The sequence below is a fragment of the Heterocephalus glaber genome, unplaced genomic scaffold, assembly GCF_053883595.1.
Source record: "Heterocephalus glaber isolate CG9 unplaced genomic scaffold, H.glaber_assembly_v1.0 deba00001097, whole genome shotgun sequence".
Lineage (NCBI taxonomy): Eukaryota > Metazoa > Chordata > Mammalia > Rodentia > Bathyergidae > Heterocephalus > Heterocephalus glaber.
The window spans coordinates 653585-675492 of record NW_028258191.1 but is presented as its reverse complement, the minus strand read 5'-3'; the positions used below and the strand labels follow the sequence as shown (position 1 = coordinate 675492).

General features: G+C 40.0%; 1 protein-coding gene and 1 pseudogene across 10 annotated transcripts in view; one reads left to right on the top strand and one right to left on the bottom strand.

Moving 5' to 3' along the window:
* Cacnb4 (calcium voltage-gated channel auxiliary subunit beta 4) overlaps nucleotides 1-21908 on the top strand; it is a 305695-nt gene that overhangs the window by 165259 nt on the left and 118528 nt on the right. The gene's annotated exons all lie outside the window — the stretch shown is intronic.
* Nucleotides 19959-21900, bottom strand: LOC110346752 (ubiquitin carboxyl-terminal hydrolase 32 pseudogene; annotated as a pseudogene).

The window sequence follows — 21908 nt, the reverse complement described above, 5'->3', positions numbered from 1 at the left end:
AGCCTTCAGGCCTGTTATGCAGTACTACTTTCCAAGCCTTATAAAGTCCCTTTTAGTCCCTAGCTCACTGCACCTAGGTAATGTCTTGTGGCTTTATTTACTAGCTGAGATCCAAGAAAGTACCTTCTCAAAGTCAGGAGGAGGCAGGTTTAATCAGTTCCCTTGTGCAGAGCACTCCAGCCTCCTCATTAGGCTTTTCTGTTAGGAAGAAACACAGGCTCATTATGGCAGAAGCCATGAGCTGCAGCCTGCATTTCTGAGATCCTTTGATGGAAGCTTGCTGGGCCTGCCTCTGCAATGGGACCTGAGCTCATTTCCCATGCCTCCCTCTTGCCCGATCCTTATCTCGTTGCCCTGATTTATGATATATCTCATTCTCTTACACCACTCCAAGAAGCAAACCTAAACCTATTCTCACTGACCTCTGATTCTGTTGGCTCCTCTCAACTCTCAGCATCCTTAAGGGAGACTGAGAAAAGTAGTCATCAGTGGCCAGTTCTTGAGGGCTTCCTTTGGTCAATCCCTGCCTAACAGCACTGTAGTCACCAGGAGATTGAAAAGAAGGAAAGAGGGTTGGAGAAAGAGGAGTGTGAAATTGAGTTATGAGGGTTTCTAAAAAATTTAGAAATTGAGGTGCAGTTCACATACCCTAAAATCCGCCATTTTAAAATAAACAATTCAGTGGCATTTAGTATATTCGAAATATGTAGCCACCGCCTCTATCTAGTTCTAAAGCATTTTTATCATTCAAATAAAATTCTCCACTTATTAAGTAGCCATTTCCCATCCTTTCCTTCTGCTGTTGGTGACCACTACTCTGCTTTATGAGTCTGTAGACTTTCTTAATCTGGATATTTCACATAAAAGTGAATTATATGTTACCCTTTGTATTTGACTTTCACTTTGTGTAACATTTCAAGGGTCATTCATGTCACAGTACTTATTTTTAATGACTGAGTAATATTCAGTTGCATAGATATGCCATTTTCCTGCATTGGTGGACATCTGGGGTGTTTCCATCTTTTGGTTACTGGGAGGAATGCTTCTGGGAACATTCATGTACAAATAGTTGTCTGAATTCCTGTTTTCAGGTGTTTGGATGCTATTTTTAGTAGAATGGCTGGGCCATATGGTTCATATCTTGTAACATGATTCGAATGCCTTCTGGAGACCAATCTAGAGCAATAAACATATGCTTGTATGTATGTAGGGAGAGAGATTTTCTTATGTCTCCCTAGTCTCTCTCCCTTGGAATTAGTGAAATAATCTTATTATCGGTCTCGCTTTCCTTCTGGCCTTGTCTCTTTTTAGTTTTTCTCTTGAAGAAGTTTATTCTGATGATAGTCTTCTAAAAATCAAATCTGGTCTTGCTAACCCTTTATGTGAAATCTTTCAGTGGTTCACCATGGCCTTTGGAATTCATTCTAGTTACTTTTCCTTGGTGCATCGGTACCATGGCACCTCATGGCCCTTTCTGAGACCTTCAGCCTTAGCTTCTCCCTCTCTCCCACCACAGCCGTGCACTTCAGCCACATCATCTGCTATAGTCCCCAGGTGGGCCATGCCCTTTCATGCCTTCTTGGCTTTGTACAAGTGCCCTTGTTTGTCTACGGAGCTATTGAGCTGTCACCTTTCCTTCAGGGGTCCACTGAAGGCTGTATCCTGCCGGGAGTCTCCCAGGGTTTCCTGGTCTGAACTTTTAGTTCTCTGTCTCTCATATGGATACTGAGCCCAGGAGTGATCTGCCGCTAAACTATGTCTCCAATCCACTTTCCTTTTTACTCCCTGAGTTGCCCAGCCTCAGACTTTTAGAACCTTCCTGCCTCAGACTCCCAAATAGCTGGAATCACAGGGACGCAGCACTGTGCGTCAGCAGTACTTGCTATATTCTGACTCTTCGTTTACTTGTCTACTTCCTTTACTAGGCTTCATAAGGGTAGACCATGACTCTATTTAGGTCACTGTGTCTCACAAACACCCAGAGCTGTTTGGCAAAAAGAAACTTTCAAAGAGATGTTGACTGAATGAATGCCAGCCCTCGGGTTGAGGCATTTTTCGTTCTGTTTTCCTGCTCTCTGGAAGGTGGTCAGTATCTAACATATGTAGTTGAGTAAAAGACAGTGGAAAGGAAGACGGGGGAAAGGAGAGAAGAGTAGAGGAAGAGATAGAAGAGGGATGGAAGGACAGAAGAGAAAAGAAGAAACCAGGAGAGTCAAACAGAAGTATAAAAAAAGGAGGGGGAGAAAAGAGGTAGGAAAATGAACAAAATTGGAGAAGGCAGGAAGTAGCTATCAGTGACACCTGGCTCCCAAAAGGTTTAGCTTCGAGAGGTTTATTCTACACCTCTCGAACTTACTAAATTGAAACATGTGCGTGTATCTTAGAAGGATGGAGAGAAAAAGGCTGCAGGAGTAAAGGCAGCCCTGGAACGAGCACCTCCCTGACCTCACCCCATTCCACCAACCTTGTGGACTCTGGCAAGGGGCAGGGTTACCAAGAGTACAGAGTGCTTGGCAGGAACAGCTACTTCCATTATATCCGTCATTTTGGCCTGTTTTCAGGAGACCTCCAGGTCAGAGCACATAAAGAGAGTGAGGTGGGAGTGGCTGTCCTCTCCCCTTTGCTTACATGGCACATATTATATAATTTGCATCTTTGCAAGCATCTACTAGGTAAGGGCATGGCCTTCTGGATACAGGTAAACAGGAGAGACTCACTTTGGCCTCAGGCTGGGAAGGGTTTTTAGATCCAGGTCTGTAAGGGAAGAATGACACTGGATACATTCCCAGCTTCTCATATGAGATTTTAAAGTAACCAATCCATATGTGGTAAATGCACTCATGACACTATCATCCATACCCATGGTGCTCTGTGCATGCCAAAAGCTGAAAGCCCAAGAAGCTTCCAAGTGAGTCATTGCCTCATGGAAACCTGAGCTCCTCAGTAGAGCATCCGAATACTCTCACCTACCTCCTGCAGTCTCAGCCAAGAAAAGACTCCTGAGTATGTCACTTCTGCACTCCTTGATTTGCCTTTTCTTCCCTTTTAAGGCTTCTCCTGCTTATTTCTATAAACCAGGGAGTAATAGCCAGAAATTTGACATTTTCATAATAATGATTAAAATCTGATTTCCTCTATCTCTTCTGGGCTCTGTGTTGGGGCAGGTGCCTGAAGAAAGTGCTGGGTGGGTTCAGAGAGGTGAGTTGCACTGGAACTGCCCACTTGCATTAGAAGCCTCATTGCTGGACCCAGAAGAACTCACAGCTTTTTGCAAACCCAAGGTATTTTTTTCTTCTGAAGAATAGTGTTTGCAGAAGCACTTTTGGCAAGTGCATAGATGGTCTCAAGGCCACTTGGGATCCATTTTTAATGTTATTTAGTCTTTGTGTGATCCAGAATTCCTGCAGCAGCAATTCTCAAAGTGTCCTCAGGCTAGTCTGCAGTAGAATCATGTGGGGAGCTGGTTAGGAATGTAGTTTCTGGAACCCCATTCAGGATACACTAGGGGCAACAAGGAGCCCCATCTGGTGATTCTTTGCCCCTTAAAGTCCCAGAACTACAATCTTTCAACTTTGCAGAGCAGCAGATCTTAAGGCAAACAAGCCCCAGACATCTCCTGTTTACATGCCTGGGCAGCTTGTCCTGTGCTGTGCCACCTGGGTGGACCTCTGGTCCACCATGACATCACCAGCCAAGCAGCACCTGCTGCTAGCCACAGAGGACTATTCTGGAGATCTGATTGAATCCCTTCTGCTCAGCTTGGTTGGTTTTCCTGATGACTGTCCCCTTTTTCACATTGGCCCAACACACAATGTTTTTCATCCGGTGTTTTCTCTCCTTGGGAGGATTGGACTGAAGTCAGATCTCAGGCTGTGAGCACATGTCACACCCAGATTTGTGGCCCAGGGCACCAGGATTTACTCTGATTTTGTTTTTAAAGAGCTTAGAACTGCTAGAGTCCTTCAGAGTCATAATCTTACTTCTTTAAGGATCTATAGAAGATATCCTCACAACTCTGGGAAAGTACTCTCCACCTAAGAAGGGTTTCTGATGAAGTACTGAGAGGGAAACAGCACATCTCTGGAATGTTGTTGCCTTCTTTCTTTCTCTCCTCCTTGTTTGGCATATTGGCCCTCTGTCCACATCATTATGCCAGGTTCCTAATGCCCTGCTGAAGCCCTTGGATGGCTGGGTCCTGACTTGAAGCTCAGATCTTTTTGACTGCTTACTGCCAAGTAGAACTCAGCTTCATGTGACCTAGGACCTCAAAGTTTTGTTAGCTGTGTTGATGCTCTCCTCTCATGGTTTAATGCATACCCAGCCACTTTCTAATTATATTTGTGATTTAGTTACAACCTTCAGTAGAGTGAGTAAGAAGGAATTTGAGGCCCTTAGCATGACCACATCTGAGTTTTCTTGGGTTATCCTGGGAAACACCTCCATCCCAGACAAACCAGGAAGGCTGATCACTGAAGCCTCATTGGGGAACCATTTTATAATAATAACAATAATAATAGCTAACATTGAAAACCTTGTTCCAGGAGCTGTTCTAATTCTTTATATCTATATTAACTCATTTATTTCTCTTACAACCCTATGGCATGTACTGTCATTATCATCATTTTGTAGATCCAGACACACCTGCCCAAGTTCATACAGGAGAGAAGGCTTTCTGGAATGCCTAAGTTAGCAGCCAGTGCCTGTTTGTATTACTCTGTACCGGGCAAAAGGTAGTTTTGGGATAACATTGTCTTTACGACCTGTTTATTTTCCATTATTCCGAGAGGCTTTCCTTTTAAGTGACTTTCAGCTTTGTGATAAAGCTGAGAAATCATTTTAACAAAGATACCCTGAGGCACCTGCAGAAATTTATTTAGTGCTTGGAGTCTGAATTTATCTGTTAGTAGAACTCCCAGTAAATATTGAACTTAGTCCCAGTGAGTTATTGAGACACTGGGTGAAGATATTAAATGATGGTCCTGAGCATCACTGACCATGGAACAGACGCAAGATATAAAATAGATCCATGATCTGTATAATAGTTAGCTCAGGCTGCCATGTCAGCATACTACAGACTGGGTGGCTTAAACAAAAGAAATTTATTTTCTCACAATTCTTGGGGTTAGAAGTCCAAGATGCCAAGGTGCCAGCAGGGTTGGTTCCTAGTGAGGCTTCTCTCTTTGGCTTGCAGACAGCACCTTCGGTGTGCTCGTGTGGTATTTTCTCTGTGCACGTGCACATACATAGGGTCTTCAGGTGTCTCTTCCTCTTCTTGTAAGGGCTAATCCTACTGGATATGAGTCCCATCATGAGTTCATTTAACTCCCTTGAAAGGCCCTCTCTCCAGATAGTAACATTAGAAGTTAGGGCTTCAACATAGGAATTCTAGAATCTAGTTTAGTCCTTAACAATCTGGAAGGCAGAATCCTACTGTAGGGTGTGGTTCTGTCAATGGCTCAGGAGTTAAAGGTAATCCTATAACCCCTTAAATTGGCAGTTCTGTACAGTAATCCAATAAAACACTGCCATTAATTAAAGAATGTGGTTCAGCCTTAATTTAGGCCTATCTTATTTATGCTTAGGTTCTCCAAATCCTATTTCAAACTGTGGTTTGTTGTTGTTGAGTGTATATTATCAAACTGGAACTTAAAGCTGTGTAACAAAAAAGTGGTTAGAGTGGTCAAAAACTCCCTAGGGAACAGAGCTATTTTGGGCGTGCCAAAATGGGTGGCTCTTCTACAATAAACTATTTCATTGTCAGTGATCTGGAGGCAGCAAACCTTAGATTCCAAGGATAGCTATTTCGTACAATTGTTTTTTCCTGGATCCTCCTGCTGTGGTTTGGGTATGATGTCAGTGTGTCTCCCAACATCCATGTGTTGGAGGCTTGGTCCTCAGTGTGGTAGTGTTGGAGGTGATGGACCTTTAGAAGGTGGAGCCCAGTGGGAAGCAATTGATGGTGCTGCCCTTGGCAGGGATTAAGGTAGTTCTGGAGGGAACTCTGGCTTAGTTATTAATAGAGGGTTGTTAGGAAAAGAGCAGAGTAGCGCCTTGCATCAACTTCGTTTCAATAAATGTCAAGTCTATTTGACTTCGAGCCAGTCTTTCACATCTTCAGTTGCCTATCAAGTAGGGCTTTATTTCCACCTGTGTATCTTACCGCTTCAGTTCCAGTGCCCTGAGCAAGCTTATACTACAGGATTACTTTGTCTCTGTACGTAGCAAGTGACTGAATTCTGACAGCTTTTCTCATATGATGAATTATGCCAACTCCTTTTTGTTCCTCTTACTATGGACCCAGTCCTTACTATCTCAGAACTGAGCTATTGCCACAGGCCCACTTCTAGTTTCCTGGGCTCCAGTCTTTCCCTTTCTCTCATTTGTTTCTGGCAGAACTGTTTTCACATAGAACTTTTATGTCCTTTGCCTAATATTTATACTGTCTGTTAGCCCCTCAGTCAGACATGAGGAATTCAAGACTAACTTTTGACCTCTCCTGGATTTCTTCACCTCTTTATATGTATGTATATATTTTCCTATATACTCTGTTTTTTGTTGTTGTTGTGCTTTTATTGGTACATTTTAGGTATACAACTCATTTCCATTTATCATTGGGTGCCTGTACCTGTACATGATGGATCTTGGTTCTTATTTTTTTCCCCCATTACCTGTGCACCCTTCACCCCTCCACCCTTCCCTATTTACATAGATTTCATTTCCATTTTTTTTTCTTTTCTCATAGTTTTTCCTTTCCCTCTTTTCCTTTCCCCTTCCCCTCCCATCACTCCTTCATCTTTGGACCTTTTTTCCTATTTCAAATTATCAATTATTCATTTTGATCATTTTAACCCGTGTTTACACTATCAGTTTCTCACACTAGTGAAACTATTTGGTATTTACACATGTGTGTCCTATTTATTTCACTTAAGAGTATGGCCTTGATATGCATCCATTTAGCTATAAATGACTCTAGTTTTTCATTCTTTATGGCTGAGTAGTACTCCATTTTATTAAAAAACCCCACATTTTCTTTATCCAGTTTCTGGTTGATGGGCACTTGGGCTGCTTCCAAGCTTTAGCTATTACAAACTGTGCTGCTATGAACATGGGGTCACATATATCACTGTGGTATGAGTCTTTTAATTCTTTGGGGAGGATACCCAGCAGGGGAATAGCTGGGTAAAATGGAATCTCTAATTCTAGTTTTTTGAGGTATCTCCATACTGATTTCCACAGTGGTTGCACGAGCCTGCACTCCTACCAACAATGGAGAAGGGTTCCTTCGCCCTACACCCCCACCAGCATTTGTTATTGGTTGATTTCTTGATAGCAGCCATTCTTTCTGGGGTGAGGTGGAATCTCAGCATTGTTTTCATCTGCATCTCTCAAATGACCAGTGATATTAAACATTTTTTCACATATTTATTTGCTACTTTTACTTCTTTGTCTGAGAAATGTCTGTTCATTTCAGATGCCCATTTTTGAATTGGGTCTTTGAATTTGGGGGGGGGTCTAATTTTTTTCAATTCTTTATATATTCCAGATAGTAGTCCTTTGTCTGAGGTACAGCTGCTAAAACCTTTTGCCCATATTGTAGGTTGTCTGTTAGCTCTGTTGGTGGTTTCTTTTACAGTGCAGAAGCTTTTTAATAAGATGAGACCAAGTTGTTGATTCTTTCTGCTAGTTCCTGTGCTGCTGAGGTTTTGTTCATGAAGTGTTTCCCTATGCCAATGTCTTCAAGAGTTCTACTTAACTTATCTTCCAGCAAGTTTAGTGTTTCTGTCTTAATATTTATATCTTTAATCCACTTTAATCTTAGTTTAGTGCATGGTGAAAGGTATGGGTCTCATTTTAATCTTTGGCAGGTTGAAATCCAGTTTTTCCAACACCATTTATTAAATAGGCTATCTTTCTTCCAATGATGATGGCTGGCTTCTTTGTCAAAGATGAGGTGGCTGAGCATGTCTGGAGTTGTTTCTGCATCTTCTAATCTATTCCACTGATCCTGAGGTCTGTTCCTTTGCCAGTACCATGCCGATTTTATCACAGTAGCTTTGTAGTATAGTTTCAAGTTGGGGATTGTGATACCCCCAGCCATGTCTCTGTTGCCTAGAATTGCTTTTGTTATTCTAGGTCTCTTAAGGTTCCAAATGAATTTTTGGATTGTTTTCTCTACTTCTGTGAAGTATATTGTTGGAATTTCAATTGGCATTGCATTAAATCTATATAGTAGTTTGGAAGTATGGCCATTTTCACTATATTGGTTCTTCCTACCCAGGAGCAAGGGATGTCTTTCCATTTTCTTGTATCCTCTTCGATCTCTTTTTTCAGAGTGCTGTAGTTTTCAGTGTAGAGGTCTTTTGCTTCTTTTGTTAGATTGATTCCTAGATATTTCATTTTTTGGGATGCTATTGTAAAAGGAATTGTTTCCCTAATTTCTCTGTCAGTGAGTCTGTTATTTGTGTACAAGAAGGCTATTGTTTTTTGAGTATTGACCTTGTATCCAGCTACGCTACTGAATCTGTCAATCTAGAAGTCTTCTGGTGGAGTTTTTTGGGTCTTCTATGTAAAGTATCGCATCGTTAGCAAATAATGACAGTTTAACTTCTTCTTTTCCTATCTTTATTCCTTTTATTTCTTTCTCTTTTCTAATTGCTGTGGCTAATGTTTCCAGAACTATATTGAACAGGAGTGGTGATAGTGGGCATCCTTGTCTTGTTCCTGATTTTAGCATGAAAGTTTTCAGTTTTTGACCACTTAGTATGATATTGGCTGTTGGTTTTTCATAGATAGCCTTAATCAGGTTAAGAGAAAGAACTTCTATTCCAATTTTCTGTAGGGTTTTTATCATGAATGGGTGCTGGATTTTGTCAAATGCCTTTTCTGCATCTGTTGAGATGATCATATGGTTTTTGTCCTTGACTCTGTTAATATGGTCTATTACATTTATTGATTTATGAATGTTGAACCATCCTTGCATCCCTGGGATAAATCCGACTTGGTCAGGGTGTGTGATCTTCTTGATGACCCTCTGTATTCTGTTTGCCAGTATCTTATTGAGGATTTTTGCATCTATGTTCATTAGGAAGATTGGCCTGTAGTTCTCTTTTTGGGTTGGGTCTTTCCCTGGTTTTGGAATCAAAGTAACACTTGCTTCCAGGAATGAATTTGGAAGTATTGCTTCCCTTTCAATTTCCTTGATGAGTTGAAAGAGTAATGGCATTAGTTCTTCTTTAAAGGTCTTGTAAAATTCAGCAGTGAAGCCATCCAGACCTGGGCTTTTCTTTGTTGGTAAATATTTTATTACATTTTCAATTTCACCCATTGTGATTGGGGTGTTTAGAATTTCTGTATCTTCTTCTGCCCATTTCTTCTGTGTTTTCCATTTTATTGGAGTAGAGGTTCTCAAAATAGGTATTGATGATCCTCTGGATTTCTGTTGGAACTGTTGTGACTTCACCTTTTTCATTCTTAATTGCATGTATTTGTGCCTTTTCTTTCCTTTTTTGGGTAAGGTTGGCTAGAGGTTTATCGATTTTATTTATTCTTTCAAAAAAACCAACTCTTGGGTTGGGGATTTAGCTCAGTGGTTTCGCTGCCTGGTGTGCAAGCACAAGGACCCGAGTTCAATCCCTGGTACCAAAAAAAAAAAAACCAACTCTGATTCATTGATTTTTTTGTATTGTTCTCTTAGTCTCAATCATTGCATTGATTTCTGCCCTGATCTTTATAATTTCCTCTCTTGTACGAGCTTTGGATTCGTTATCCTCTTCTTTTTCTAGGAGCTTGAGGTTCTGTTTTAGGTTATTTATCTCCTTTTTCTCTGTTTTCCTAATATGGGCATTCACTGCTATGAATTTCCCGCATAGAACTGCTTTCATTGTGTCCCATAGATTCCTGTATGTTGTACTGGCATTTTCATTTACTTGTCGAAACTGTTTAATTTCTTCTTTAATTACTTCTGTGACCCATTGTTAATTCAAGAGGGTGTTATTCAGTTTCCATGTGTTTGTTGGGGTTTTGCGGTTTCTTATGTTATTGATATTTTATTGCACTATGGTCTGATAATATACAGGGGGTAACTTCAATTCTTTTACATTTGCTTAGACATGTCCTATGAGCTAGCATGTGGTCTATTCTGGAGAATGACCTGTGTGCAGCCAAAAAGAATGTGTATTCTGATTTTGTGGGGTGGAACACTCTGTAAACATCTATTAAGTCCATTTGTTCAATAGCTTGGTTCAGTTCTAAAATTTCCTTGCTAACTTTTTGTCTAGATGATCTGTGTATTTGTGATAGTGGGGTATTGAGGTCCCCCACTACAATTGTGTTAGTGTTTATTTGGTTTTTCATGTCTATTAATAGTTGTTTTGTACAGTTGGGGGCATTTGTATTTGGTGCATATATATTTAGGATTGTCATCTCTTCCTCTTGGATTGTTCCCTTCACAAGGATGTCGTGGCCATCTTTGTCTCTCTTAATTAGTTTTGGTTTGAAATCTACTTTGTCTGCAAATAAGATTGCTACGCCTGCTTCCTTCTGGGTTCCTGTGGCATGGAGAACTGTTTTCCATCCTTTTACTTTCAGTCTATGAGTTTCTTTTTGAGTTAGGTGTGTTTCTTGTATACAGCATATTGTTGCATTTTCCTTTTTAATCCATTCTGCCAGTCTGTTTCTTTTGATTGCTGAATTGAGGGCATTAACATTGAGGGTTATAATTGATAGATATTGATTTATCCTTGTCGTGATGTTTTACTTTTGTTGGCTCTTTTATTTCTTATTTTTTCCCCCTTTCCCTTTAGTGTCTTACCTTGCCTGGTGGCTTCCCTCTGTTGAGCCTCATGGAGTTGTGATCTTCATTGCTTTTTTCTAGGATATTGTTTAGAATTGCTTGTAGTGCTGGTTTGGTGCTCATGACATTTCTCAGGTGTTCTTTGTTGTGGAAGTATCTAATTTCCCCATCGATTTTGAAAGATAATTTTGCAGAATACAGCAGTCTAGGTTGGAAGTTATTTTCTTTTAGGGCTTGAAACACTTCGCTCCAGGCTCTCCTTGATTTGAGGGTTTGTGTTGAGAAGTCTGCTGTGATTCTGATGGGCTTTCCTTTGTAGGTGATTTGTTTCTTTTCTCTAACTGCTTGTAGGATTTTGTTTTTCTGTTGGGTTTCTGGGATCTTGACTATTATATGTGTAGATGTAGATGTTTTTTAGTCATGGCTAGTTGGAGTTCTATATGCCTCACTTATCTGTATGTGCAGTTCTCTACCTCTGTCTGGGAAGTTTTCCACTATTACTTCTGTGAACAGTTTTTTTAGGTCAATTGTGCTTTCTCCTGTTTTTTTCATGGACTCCTATCAGTCTTATGTTATTCTTCTTTGCATCGTCTAGCAGTTGTTGGATTGATTTCTCGTGGTCCCTTACTATTTTTAAGAAATCTCTATTTTCTTGGCCTCTAACCGTGATGCTGTCTTCTATATCTGATATTCTATCTTCAGATTCCCTTAATCTGCTGTGGGTACTTTCAGTGGAGTTTTTGATCTCCTGAATATCTGTTTGAATCTGTTTTATGGATGTATTCCATTTCTTTCTTATGTTGGGCGATCATGGTTTCCATTTCTTTCTTATGCTGGGTATTCATGGCTTCCAGCATGTTGCCGAGCTCATCTATTTTTTTTATCTGTTTCTGTTCTAGATCCTCTAATCATGTCTTTCACTCTGCTCCCCATCTCTGTAGATATCTGGGAGTTTATCTCTGCTTTGAATTTTTCTAGAGCTTCATTTATCTGTTTTGTTACTTCCTGTGCTATCAGTTCAGGGTATCCAGGTGGTTGGTTATGGGACTTTTCCATCTCATTTCCCCCAGGATTTACCCTTGGTGGGTTGGAAGTCTGAGTTTGTGCCCTGCTTAAATGTCTTCTCATTTTTGTTTTTGGTACTGTCCTTGGCTTAACTCCTGAGTTGATAGTTTGAAATTGCTTATTGTAGGTATCTTTCTTGCTTGTAACTAGAACCCTTATGGAATGATTGCTTCTCAGAGGTGTCTTCCAGATATAGCTGGTCTTTAAGTTTTGAGTCTCTAATGGCTCTAAGGCTATCTTATTTTCCTTATACTAGGAAGGTTCATTGACTAGATCAATACCAACACCTTAGCCCAAGTGATACAATCAGCAACACCATTGCATCAAGTACATCTTCGAAAATGAGATTTTGTGGTAGTTATTAATCTATCACCTTTAGCTGTGTGAATTAAATCAAGATCAGGGACCAACCCAACATATAGTGAATAAACTCTCAATATAACAACTTTACCCTTTGAGTGGGGAGTTAGAAGGGGCTGGGGAGGGAGGGACAGATGGGAAGAAGGATAGGGGAAGGTTAGTGGTGTGGCCAGAGGACACAGGTGAGAAGGAAAAAGAGAATAATAGGAAAATAAAGAAGAACTCTGAATGAGGACCAAAACAGGGACAAAAAGGGAAGATGAACAGTGTGGGGGAGCAAGAGAGTGAGTGTAAGACAGAAAGGAAAGAGAAAAGAAAGAAGAAAAGAAAAGAAAAAAAGGAGAGAAAAACAAATATTTGCAAAGAGCAGGGAAAACAATTAAAGATAAGAAGAGCAAAGGAAAAGAAAAGAGAAAAAAACCAAACTAATAATACTAATTTTGGGAATAAAAAATAACAGTGAAGATGAAGGGCCTCTTCCAGGGTATGTCTCTGCTGTCACAATAGACAGCGTGGGTAGCAGTGTGCAGATATAAGTCAATGAGACTCAGCAAGCTAGTCGCAGACCCGTGAGATTCAGGCAGATTTCTGGCTGCAAGTCCCAAGTTGAGCGCCCTGTCCTCCTGTAGAGTTGAACTCTACAGAGTTGTACTGCACGTTCCAGCTGCCCTTCCCCTAAAGATAGTCCCAGTCCTGATGGGAGGTGAAGATGACTCCAACTTACCCAGTACCGTGTTCTGGTGGTCCGGCGTCCTCTGCGTCTTTGTAGTGTGGAACCAGGTGTTTGTACAGAGGAGAGGGGCGAGGGGGTGGTGTGTCCAGTGGATTGCTGCCGGGGCGTCGGCTGATTCAGGGTGGTCCGCCTGACTCGCGATCGTGGTACGGCGTCCGCAGACCTTCCTATAACGTCAGTATACGTACTTTTAAAAATTTCTTCATCTGTTTGAATTACTTAAACTCAGTATGAAAAGGATATTAGAAAGTCTAATCCTACATCTGGTTATCAGTGTTCCATACAAAGCATCATTTAGGAGCAATTATAACCCCTCTGGGGACTTGTAACTTATGAAAGCACATTCCATTTTTACACATTTTTCAGAATAATCTTTCTCAAATACAGGTAAAACTGGAGTCCATTGGACTTTCATTCTTCCAAATTTTTAATCTGGTAGCTTTTCAATATTGGTACTTGGCTACTGTGTGCTTTCTTCTCCAAATGGTGCATAACTGGTTTCTTCAAATGACCCTGAAAAGCCCCGCACTGCCTAGATTTTCTCTTTCAAAGGCTGTCATGGTTGAAAACAGGGTCCCTTCTAACATGGAGTGCCTATTGTGGGAAGAGATTAATATAAATTTTATAGTCAAAATATTAAAAATTATACATTATATTATTATATATTAATATTATAAATTATATATTATATTTACATTTTATATTATAGTCAAAATATAGTCAAAAAATTTGGAGGGGGTTACTGAGAGATTGAACTCAGTACCGTTTGCTTTTTGAGGCAAATGAGGTGCCACTGAGCTAAATCCCTGGCCCACCATGATTTCTTTGTCATGAACGTCTGTACTGCTTTTAAGTTATACCTCTAATGACTATACTTAGTAGATTTTTTGTTTTCCCAGAAACAAGTTCATTTATCTATATTAAATTTCATCTTGTCTGATCTGACCATCATTTCAACCAGAAAATTCTGTTATAGATTTTTCATCTATTATCTTATGTGCTCATGGTCAGCCCTCAATTTGATCACCAATATCATTCATGTCTTCAGTCAAATTTTTTATAATGACCATTTCGACAGGACACATTTTGGAGCCAGCAGCATAGTACTACATAGCATCCTTCTGTGTGGAGTTTGATGCATTTCTAGGCAGCCTGTAATTATTGAGGCCCTTGGGGATCCATTTAACTACCATACCATTCGTGTTTCTGTAGCTTGTGAATAAGCATTAAATGTCTTGTTGAACTCTAGGTAGCGGTTTTTATAGCAGCATAAGAAGAGCATTAAAACCAGAGAGCACTCCTAGCCGTCCAGCATCCAAGCCACGTTAGGGCCACTTTGTTGCTGATTTTCATTCTTTCTATCTAGAGGTTTCTTTCTTGTGTTATAGTAATAATATTCTGAGAATAGTTCTCCCTCCTCAAGAAACTGGCACTTACCTCCTCTCGCTTAATTCCCGGCATGGATTTGTAGTATAGAACACAACTCAGCATATTACCTTACAATGCTTTGCATCATTTGAACACTGCTTGGCATTATGTGAATGCCAAGAGTGAAATGCATGCTCAGGAAATGTCTGTTGGATGAGTGAAGTCTTAACATCCACATCAGATTATTACCATTCACATTTTGGGAGACACTAGTTTTACAGATTTTTTTCATTTTTCATTTTGAGGTGAAATTCATATAAAGTTAACAGTTGTACAAGGGCTGGGGATTTAGCCCAGTGGTTCTGCTGCCTGCCTTGAAAGCTCAAGGTCCCGAGTTTGATCCCCGGTACCAAAAAAAAACCAAAAACAACTGTACAGTGAATGATTCACTGCTTAGAGGTGTTTTAAACTCCTACACAATGCATGGTACAGAACTGGCACACAAAAGATATTCAAAGAGTCATTTTCTTTCTGTTACTTTTTATTTATATGAGTCACGTTTGCAGACATAGTCATTATATTCACCATGGGCAGGTGATATATGTACATAACACATCTTTTTTGGGGGGATGGTATTGGGGATCGAACTCAGGACCTTGTGCTTGTGAGGCAGGTGGCAGAACCACTGGGCTAAATCCCTGGCCCAATAACACATCTTAATTTGTTTAACTTACCCTCCTCTCCCCTCCATCTTTTGATCTCCTTCCCTTTCACAAAAGATCTATCTCCCTATTTCCTATTATCTGTCTTTTATTTTGCTCTTTAAGTTATTTATACTTCAGATTTCTCATGTAAGAGAAACCATGTAATATTTAAAATATGTCTGATTTACTTCACTTAAAATTATGTTTTCAAAGTGCATCCATTTTCCTACAAATGTCTCGAATTTATCCTTCTTTACGGCAGAGTAGTATTCCATTGTTTATAAATACTATACCACAGTTTCTTCATCCTTTCATCTGTTCATGGACGTATAGGCTGCTTCCTATTATGAGTTGTGCTGTTATACGTGGGTATGCATGTACCCCTGTAATATTATGTCTTTAATTCTTTAGGAAAGATACCTAGTAGGGAACTAGCTGGGTTGAGTGGAATTTCAAGTTTTAGTTTTTTGAGGAATTTCCATAATGATTTCCATAGTGGTTATACTAGTTTACTTTCCCACTGACAATGTAGAAGGGTTCCTTTTTCCCCACAGCCTCACTAGCATTTATTACTATTTGATTTCTTGCTGATAGTCATTCTTTCTGGAGTAAGGTAGAATCTCAGTGTTGTTTTAATTTGCATTTCTCTAATTACCAGAGATATTGAATACTTTTTCATGTATTCATTTAACTAGCTCATTTTTTTGATTGGGTTTTTTATTGGGGAGCTAATTTTCTTGGGTTTTTTAATATATTCTCAATATTAGTCCTCTTGGCAAAAATTTTTTCTCATTCTGTGGGTTGCCTCTTCACCCTGTTGGTTGTTTCCTTTGCTGTACAGAAGCTTTTAAACTTGATATAATTCCATTTGTTGATTGTTGGTATTATTTCTTGTGCAGTTAGGATTCTGCCTATGCCTATATCTTTGGGAATTTTACCATTTTTTTAGAAGATTAAGTGTTTCTGTTTCAATATTTAGATCTTTGATTCATTTTTATTTTAGTTCAGTAAATGGTGAGAGACATGGGTCTAGATTCCATCTTCTGTTTTCGGACAGCCAGTTTTCCCACCACCATTTATTAAAGAGGCTGTCTTTTCTCCAGCCCCTTTATTGGCCCCTTTGCAAAGATTAGATAGCTGAAAGTGCATGGAATTGTTTCTGTGTCTTCTGTTCCGTTCCATTGATCTCTATGACTGTTTTGTTTCCAGTACCTTTCTGCTTTTATCATTTGTATCATTGAAGTCTGGGATTGTGATACTTCCTGCCTTGCTCTTGTTGTCCAGAATTGCTTTTACTATTCTGTGTATCTTCTGGTTCCATATGAATTTTAGCATTGTTTTCTTTACTTCTGTGGGGAATGCTATTGGTATTTTGGTGGCGATTTTGTTAAATTTGTTACATCAGTTTTGGATGTATGGCCATTTTGACAATATTGGTTGTGCCTATCCAGGAACAGGATATCTGTGCATTTTCTGATATGTTCTTCAATATCCTTTTTCACAGTTTTGCAGTTTTCATTGTAGAGGGCTTTTACTTCTTTGGTTAAGTTAATTCCTAAGTATTTAATTTTTCTTGATGGAATGGTATTGTTTTCCTAATTTCTTTCTGTGAGTTCATTATTGAGGTACAGGAATGAAATTGAGTTTTTGTGTGTTGATTTTATATCCTGCCACACTACTGAATTTAGTTATTAATTCTAGAAAACATACTGTGAAAATTTGGGGGGTTCTTTTATGTAAAGGATCATGCCATTTACAAATAAGGATCATTTGATTTCTTCCTTTCCTAAACATATCCTTTCTATTTCTTTCTCCTAATTGCTCTGGTTAATGTTTTGAGTACAATATTGAATAGGAATTCTGATAGTGGACTTTCTTGGCTTCTTCCTGATTTTAGAGGGAAAATTTTCAGCTTTTCCCTATTTACCTGTAATATGAAATATGATGTTGGCAGTGGGTTTGTCAGGCGTTTATCAGATTAAGATAAAGTCTTTCTATATTTTCTTTTTCTTTTTTTCCTGTATCAGGGATTGAACTTGGGACCTTGGGACTTGCGCTTGCAAGGCAAGCAGTGGCACCACTGAGCTAAATCCCTGGCCCTTTTATGTTTTTTTAATCGTGAAAGATGTTAGATTTTGTCAAAGGCTTTTTTTGGCATCTATTGAGATAAGCATTTGATTTTTGTCCTTTCTTCTTCCCCTTCTTATGTGATGTTTTATATTTACTTATTTCCATATGTCAAACCATCCTTGTATCCCTGGGCTGAAGCCTACTTGATCACGACCTTTATCTTTTTGATGATTTATTTCATTCTTTTTGCCAGGATCTTTTTGAAGATTTTTGCATCTATGTTCATTAAACAGGCTGGCCTGTAGTTTTCTTTTTTACTTGGGTCCTTGTCTGTTCTTTGAATCAGGGTGATGCTAGCTTCCAGGAATGACTTGGGGAGTACCCCTTCCCTTTCAATTTCATTAAAGAGTTTGAAGAGGGCCAGGGATTTAGCTCAGTGGTTTCGGCGCCTGCTGCACAAGCGCAAGGACCTGAGTTCGATCCCCAGTACCAAAAAAAAAAAAAAAAAAAAGAGTTTGAAGAACACTAGCATCAGATCTTACCTGAAGTTTTATAGAATGCATCAGTGAATCCTTCTGGACCTGTGCTTTTATTAATTGGTAGGTTTGTTATTATTGCTTCAGTTTCATTGCCTATTAATAGATTTTTCAGGATTTTATATCTTCTTGGCTCAGTTTTGGAAACTCATTGTATCAGTCAGTGTTTACTAGAGAAACAGATATAATACAAGATATACAGATATATAAAAATTTATAGATTGGTTTATGATGGCTGCCCACAGAGTTGGACATGGAGAGTGCAGAAGGTCAGTCTGTGCACTGGGGATCCAAAGGATCCAGTCGAAGGCCTCAAGCACCGTGTAGTGTCCTGTGTAAGTCTGTATCAGGCGGCCAAAGGATCTTCACTAGAAGGCTGAAGAGTCTGTGCTGAAAGCCAGGAGATGACATCCCAAGTAAAGCAAAGACTGAAGCTCTTCTGAAGGAAACAGAAGCAATCCTTCCTTCATGGTTTCCCTTTTATAGCATTCTGGCAATAATCCACCCTAGGGTTGGTCTTCCACACCCAGAACTATGCTGAGCCAATTTAGTTGAGTGTTATTTAATCAAGTCGACACAATCAATCAGCCATCACACTCATATATCTAGGAATCTGTCCATTTCTTCTGAATTCTCCAACTTATCGGAGTACGTATTTTCAGAGTAGTTACTTATAATCTGGATTTCAGCAGTGTCTGTTGTGATTTTGCATTTTTCATTTCTAATTGCATTGATTTGGGTCTCTTTCCTTTTTTTAGAAGGTTATGAAGGATTTGTTTGTTTTCTTTATTCTTTTGAAGAACCAGCTCCTCATTGTTTCTTTTTACTTTTTTTAGTCTCAATTTCATTAATTCTTTCTATTACCTTTATCATTTCTTTCCTTAAATTAGCCTTGGATTTGGATCATTCTTGTTTTTCTAGGACACTGAGGTATGTCATTAGGTTATTATGCTAGCTCTGTTTTATTGCACAGCAATAAATTTTAGTCTTAAGATTACTTTCATTGTGTCACATAGGTTCTGATATGTTGTACTGGCATTATTATTTGATTTTTAGGAACTTTCTGATTTCTTCCTTGATATCGTCTATGACTCATTGATTATTCATAGTGTATTGTATATTTTCCATGTGTTTGCATAATTTCTGTGGTTTCTTTTGTCATTGATTTCTAGTTTTATTGCACTATAATATGATAATTTACATGGGGTAATTTTGATACTTTTGTATTTACTTGAGCATGCATTATGGGCTAGTATGTGGTCCATTTTAGAGAAAGTTGCAGGTGATGCTGAGAAGAATGTGTATTGAGTGGAACACTTGAGTGGAACACTCTGCAGATATCTGTTAAGTCCATTTGTTGAAAGATGTGGTCCAACGCCTTCTTTATTTTGTCCAGTTGATCTATTTGAGATAGAGGGATTTTGAGGAACCACACTATAATTGTGCTGATGTTTATGTGATCTTTTATGTTAAGTAGTGTTTGTTTTATAAACTTGAGTGTACTGGTGTTTAGTGCATATATGTTTGCAATTGGGTTCTTTTGGAGTGAATGTGTCAATATATTAAACAATGAATTTATAAACATTTAAAATTATAGATATTGTACAAAACAGCTCTGTGGTGGTAAGAATTATTTCCGCAAGCAGGGCATACACACGATGACACGTAATACAAAACATCTTTTAATTAGCAGGTGTGAGCTGCTGCTGGACCTGCCTCCATCTCACAGGCTCACAGCAGAGCCCTAATTATGCATGCAAGCTTTTAACAATGGACAGTTTCTTGAATTGAAATCGTCAGTCACTCCCGATATCTGGGCTGCCGAGGGGCTCCTGGGGCTGGCGTTGGGGGCTCAGCATGTGGGACCTGGGTCCGCACCCCAGACGCCCAGCCAGGCTCCAGCAGCAGGGAAACACTGCGCCTGGCCACCGAAGCTGCGGGGGCGTGGTCTGCGACTAGGGGTGACAGCTCTGGGACGTGGTTGCTCTGACAACGTTGCTGCAAGGATAACTCCAAGGATCACAAGCAAAATAATTACACAAATAATAATGAACATCTCCTCCAGCTCTGCGTACGTGATGGTCCTTCCGGTGATCTCAAGCTGGCCCTGGATGCGTCCTTCGCTCTACTCCCGAAACAGAGTCTGGGCTTCGTTGTACTCTGTCATGACCTCCACGAACTTCCCGGACAGCACGGAATGCTGCGTGTTGCGGGTGCGAAGGTCCACGGAGGTCTGGTTCCCACTCTCATCCTGATCAAAGCTTTGCTCAATGGATTTTAACTTGGCCCGAATTTTGTTAGCAGTTTTCTTGATTTCTTTGTTCATATCTTCAAGCTCTTCTTTGATTTTTTCCTTCTGGGTTTGGTGCAGACAAAATGATGCTGTGGTTCTTCTTCACGTCCTCCATGTACTGTGCTAGCTTAGCTGTGCTGCTTGTGATCTCCACCAGGATAGGAGGAAGCCTCCAGAGATCCAGCTTCTTGGTTGCCAAGCAGTGAGTCTTACACTTTGAACAGTAGTGCATCTCATTTTCTCTTAGTTTTTCCTCACTGGTGAAAGCACGGAGACAGCTGGCCAGGCTGATAGGCTCAGCTTGCGCTCATCGACTCTGCTCCACACTGTCATGTTCAACTACGATTCTTCCCTGTGATGTTTGATAACGGAGGTGAAGAGCTGTGGGCTCCCAGTGGACAGCAATGTAGGCATTTCCAGTGAGAGCGCTGTCTTCCCCACAGTCAGTTTTACAGCCTCGACAAAATCTGTACCATGGGCACCAAGCACAGGAGTCCTGTCTTTCTCCACAACTTGCAGGGTAAATGGATATTGATAGCTCGTACTGTCATCACAATCCTGAGCATGATTACTAGCTTCCTGAGGTGGCAGTGTGCTGGCTAGTTGAGATACCTGAATCCAGGCTGCATCATAAAGATCTTTTTTCCGGGTATGCAAAGTTCATGGAACAATCAATGGCATTCCAAAGAGGCTAGGCCAATTTTTCTGCGATGACAGGAAATACAGTTTTGTCCTCATGATGTAGCCTGTAAAGGGGTTGTCAGGAAGAGATGACACATGACCATTCATTATTCCATTAGTGAAGTTCTTTTCAGCTCCACATGGCACAACAGTGTTTGGCATTCCATTAGGGAAGAATAGTGGTCAAGGCATGTCCCCATTGGTAGTTAGAGAGAACGTTCCATTTGTAGATGGGGAAGAGGAGAAAACTGTATAGGACTAGAAGATGAAATAGGAGATGCTGGCATAGGAATTTCAAATGCACACAAAAATCCACTCACTGAGAGTCGTACTGTCTGGTTGTCCTGAGGGAAGTTCTTTATGTTGGAACCATGTACTTCTGCAAGATGGCTTTGTTCTGATTTATGCCCACAGAGATCACTCAGCTGTTTTTTTAAAAAACTGTATACTTTTCATCCATATTCAGTCTTAGCCCATATTGTATGGAGGTAGTACCATCCAGCAGGATTACGGTTATTTCTAAGTGCATATAACTGTCCATTGGTAATGGCAATGACAAAAAATTGAAAGGGTCAAATCATACACTTACATGCCCACACGCCTTGCATTTGACTTGGCATCTTAGCTGTCCATGGAACAAATCCATAACAGTTGATCTATTTCTTCTCAAATGGTTGTCCCAGGGCTCTGCAGCTACTTCCCAGTTTTGTTGGCCATCACTGTCCTTCATTTCCACGTATGACTTCTCATGGACTTGGTTGATATCTTCATGAAGACCATCCAAAAGGAAAGCCAAAAGTTCTTGGGAAGGGCTGGGGATTTAGCTCAGTGGTTCCGCCGCCTGCCTTGCAAGCAAGCACAAAGTCCCTAGTTCAATCCCTGGTACCAAAAAAAAAAAAATTCTTGGGAGTCTTGTTGTTGGAACCCATTAAATCTGGAAGCATATTTTGCTATGGTCCACCGAAGCTTTAATGGGGCAACATTCTTCTGAGTTCCACTCCAAAGTTCCTGCACTAAATCACCATAGCATTTAGCCATATGTCCCTTTATACCAATGGGATTTGTCCTGTTGAGTTCATAAAGATGTCTCCCTGAGATAAAATACTGTGTCAGTGGCTGTGTTACTAATACACTGGATGCTTGAGTTCATGAAGCATGTATTTCCCAGGTTACTTAGACCTGTGGCTCCCTTTCCTGTGGGAATCTTATGTCTGTCTATTTTACTACTGTTTGCTATAAAGGACATCTCTTCAGGCCAACTCATATCTTTGTTTTGTACTTCATTTACCAGGTGCCATTCATCCTG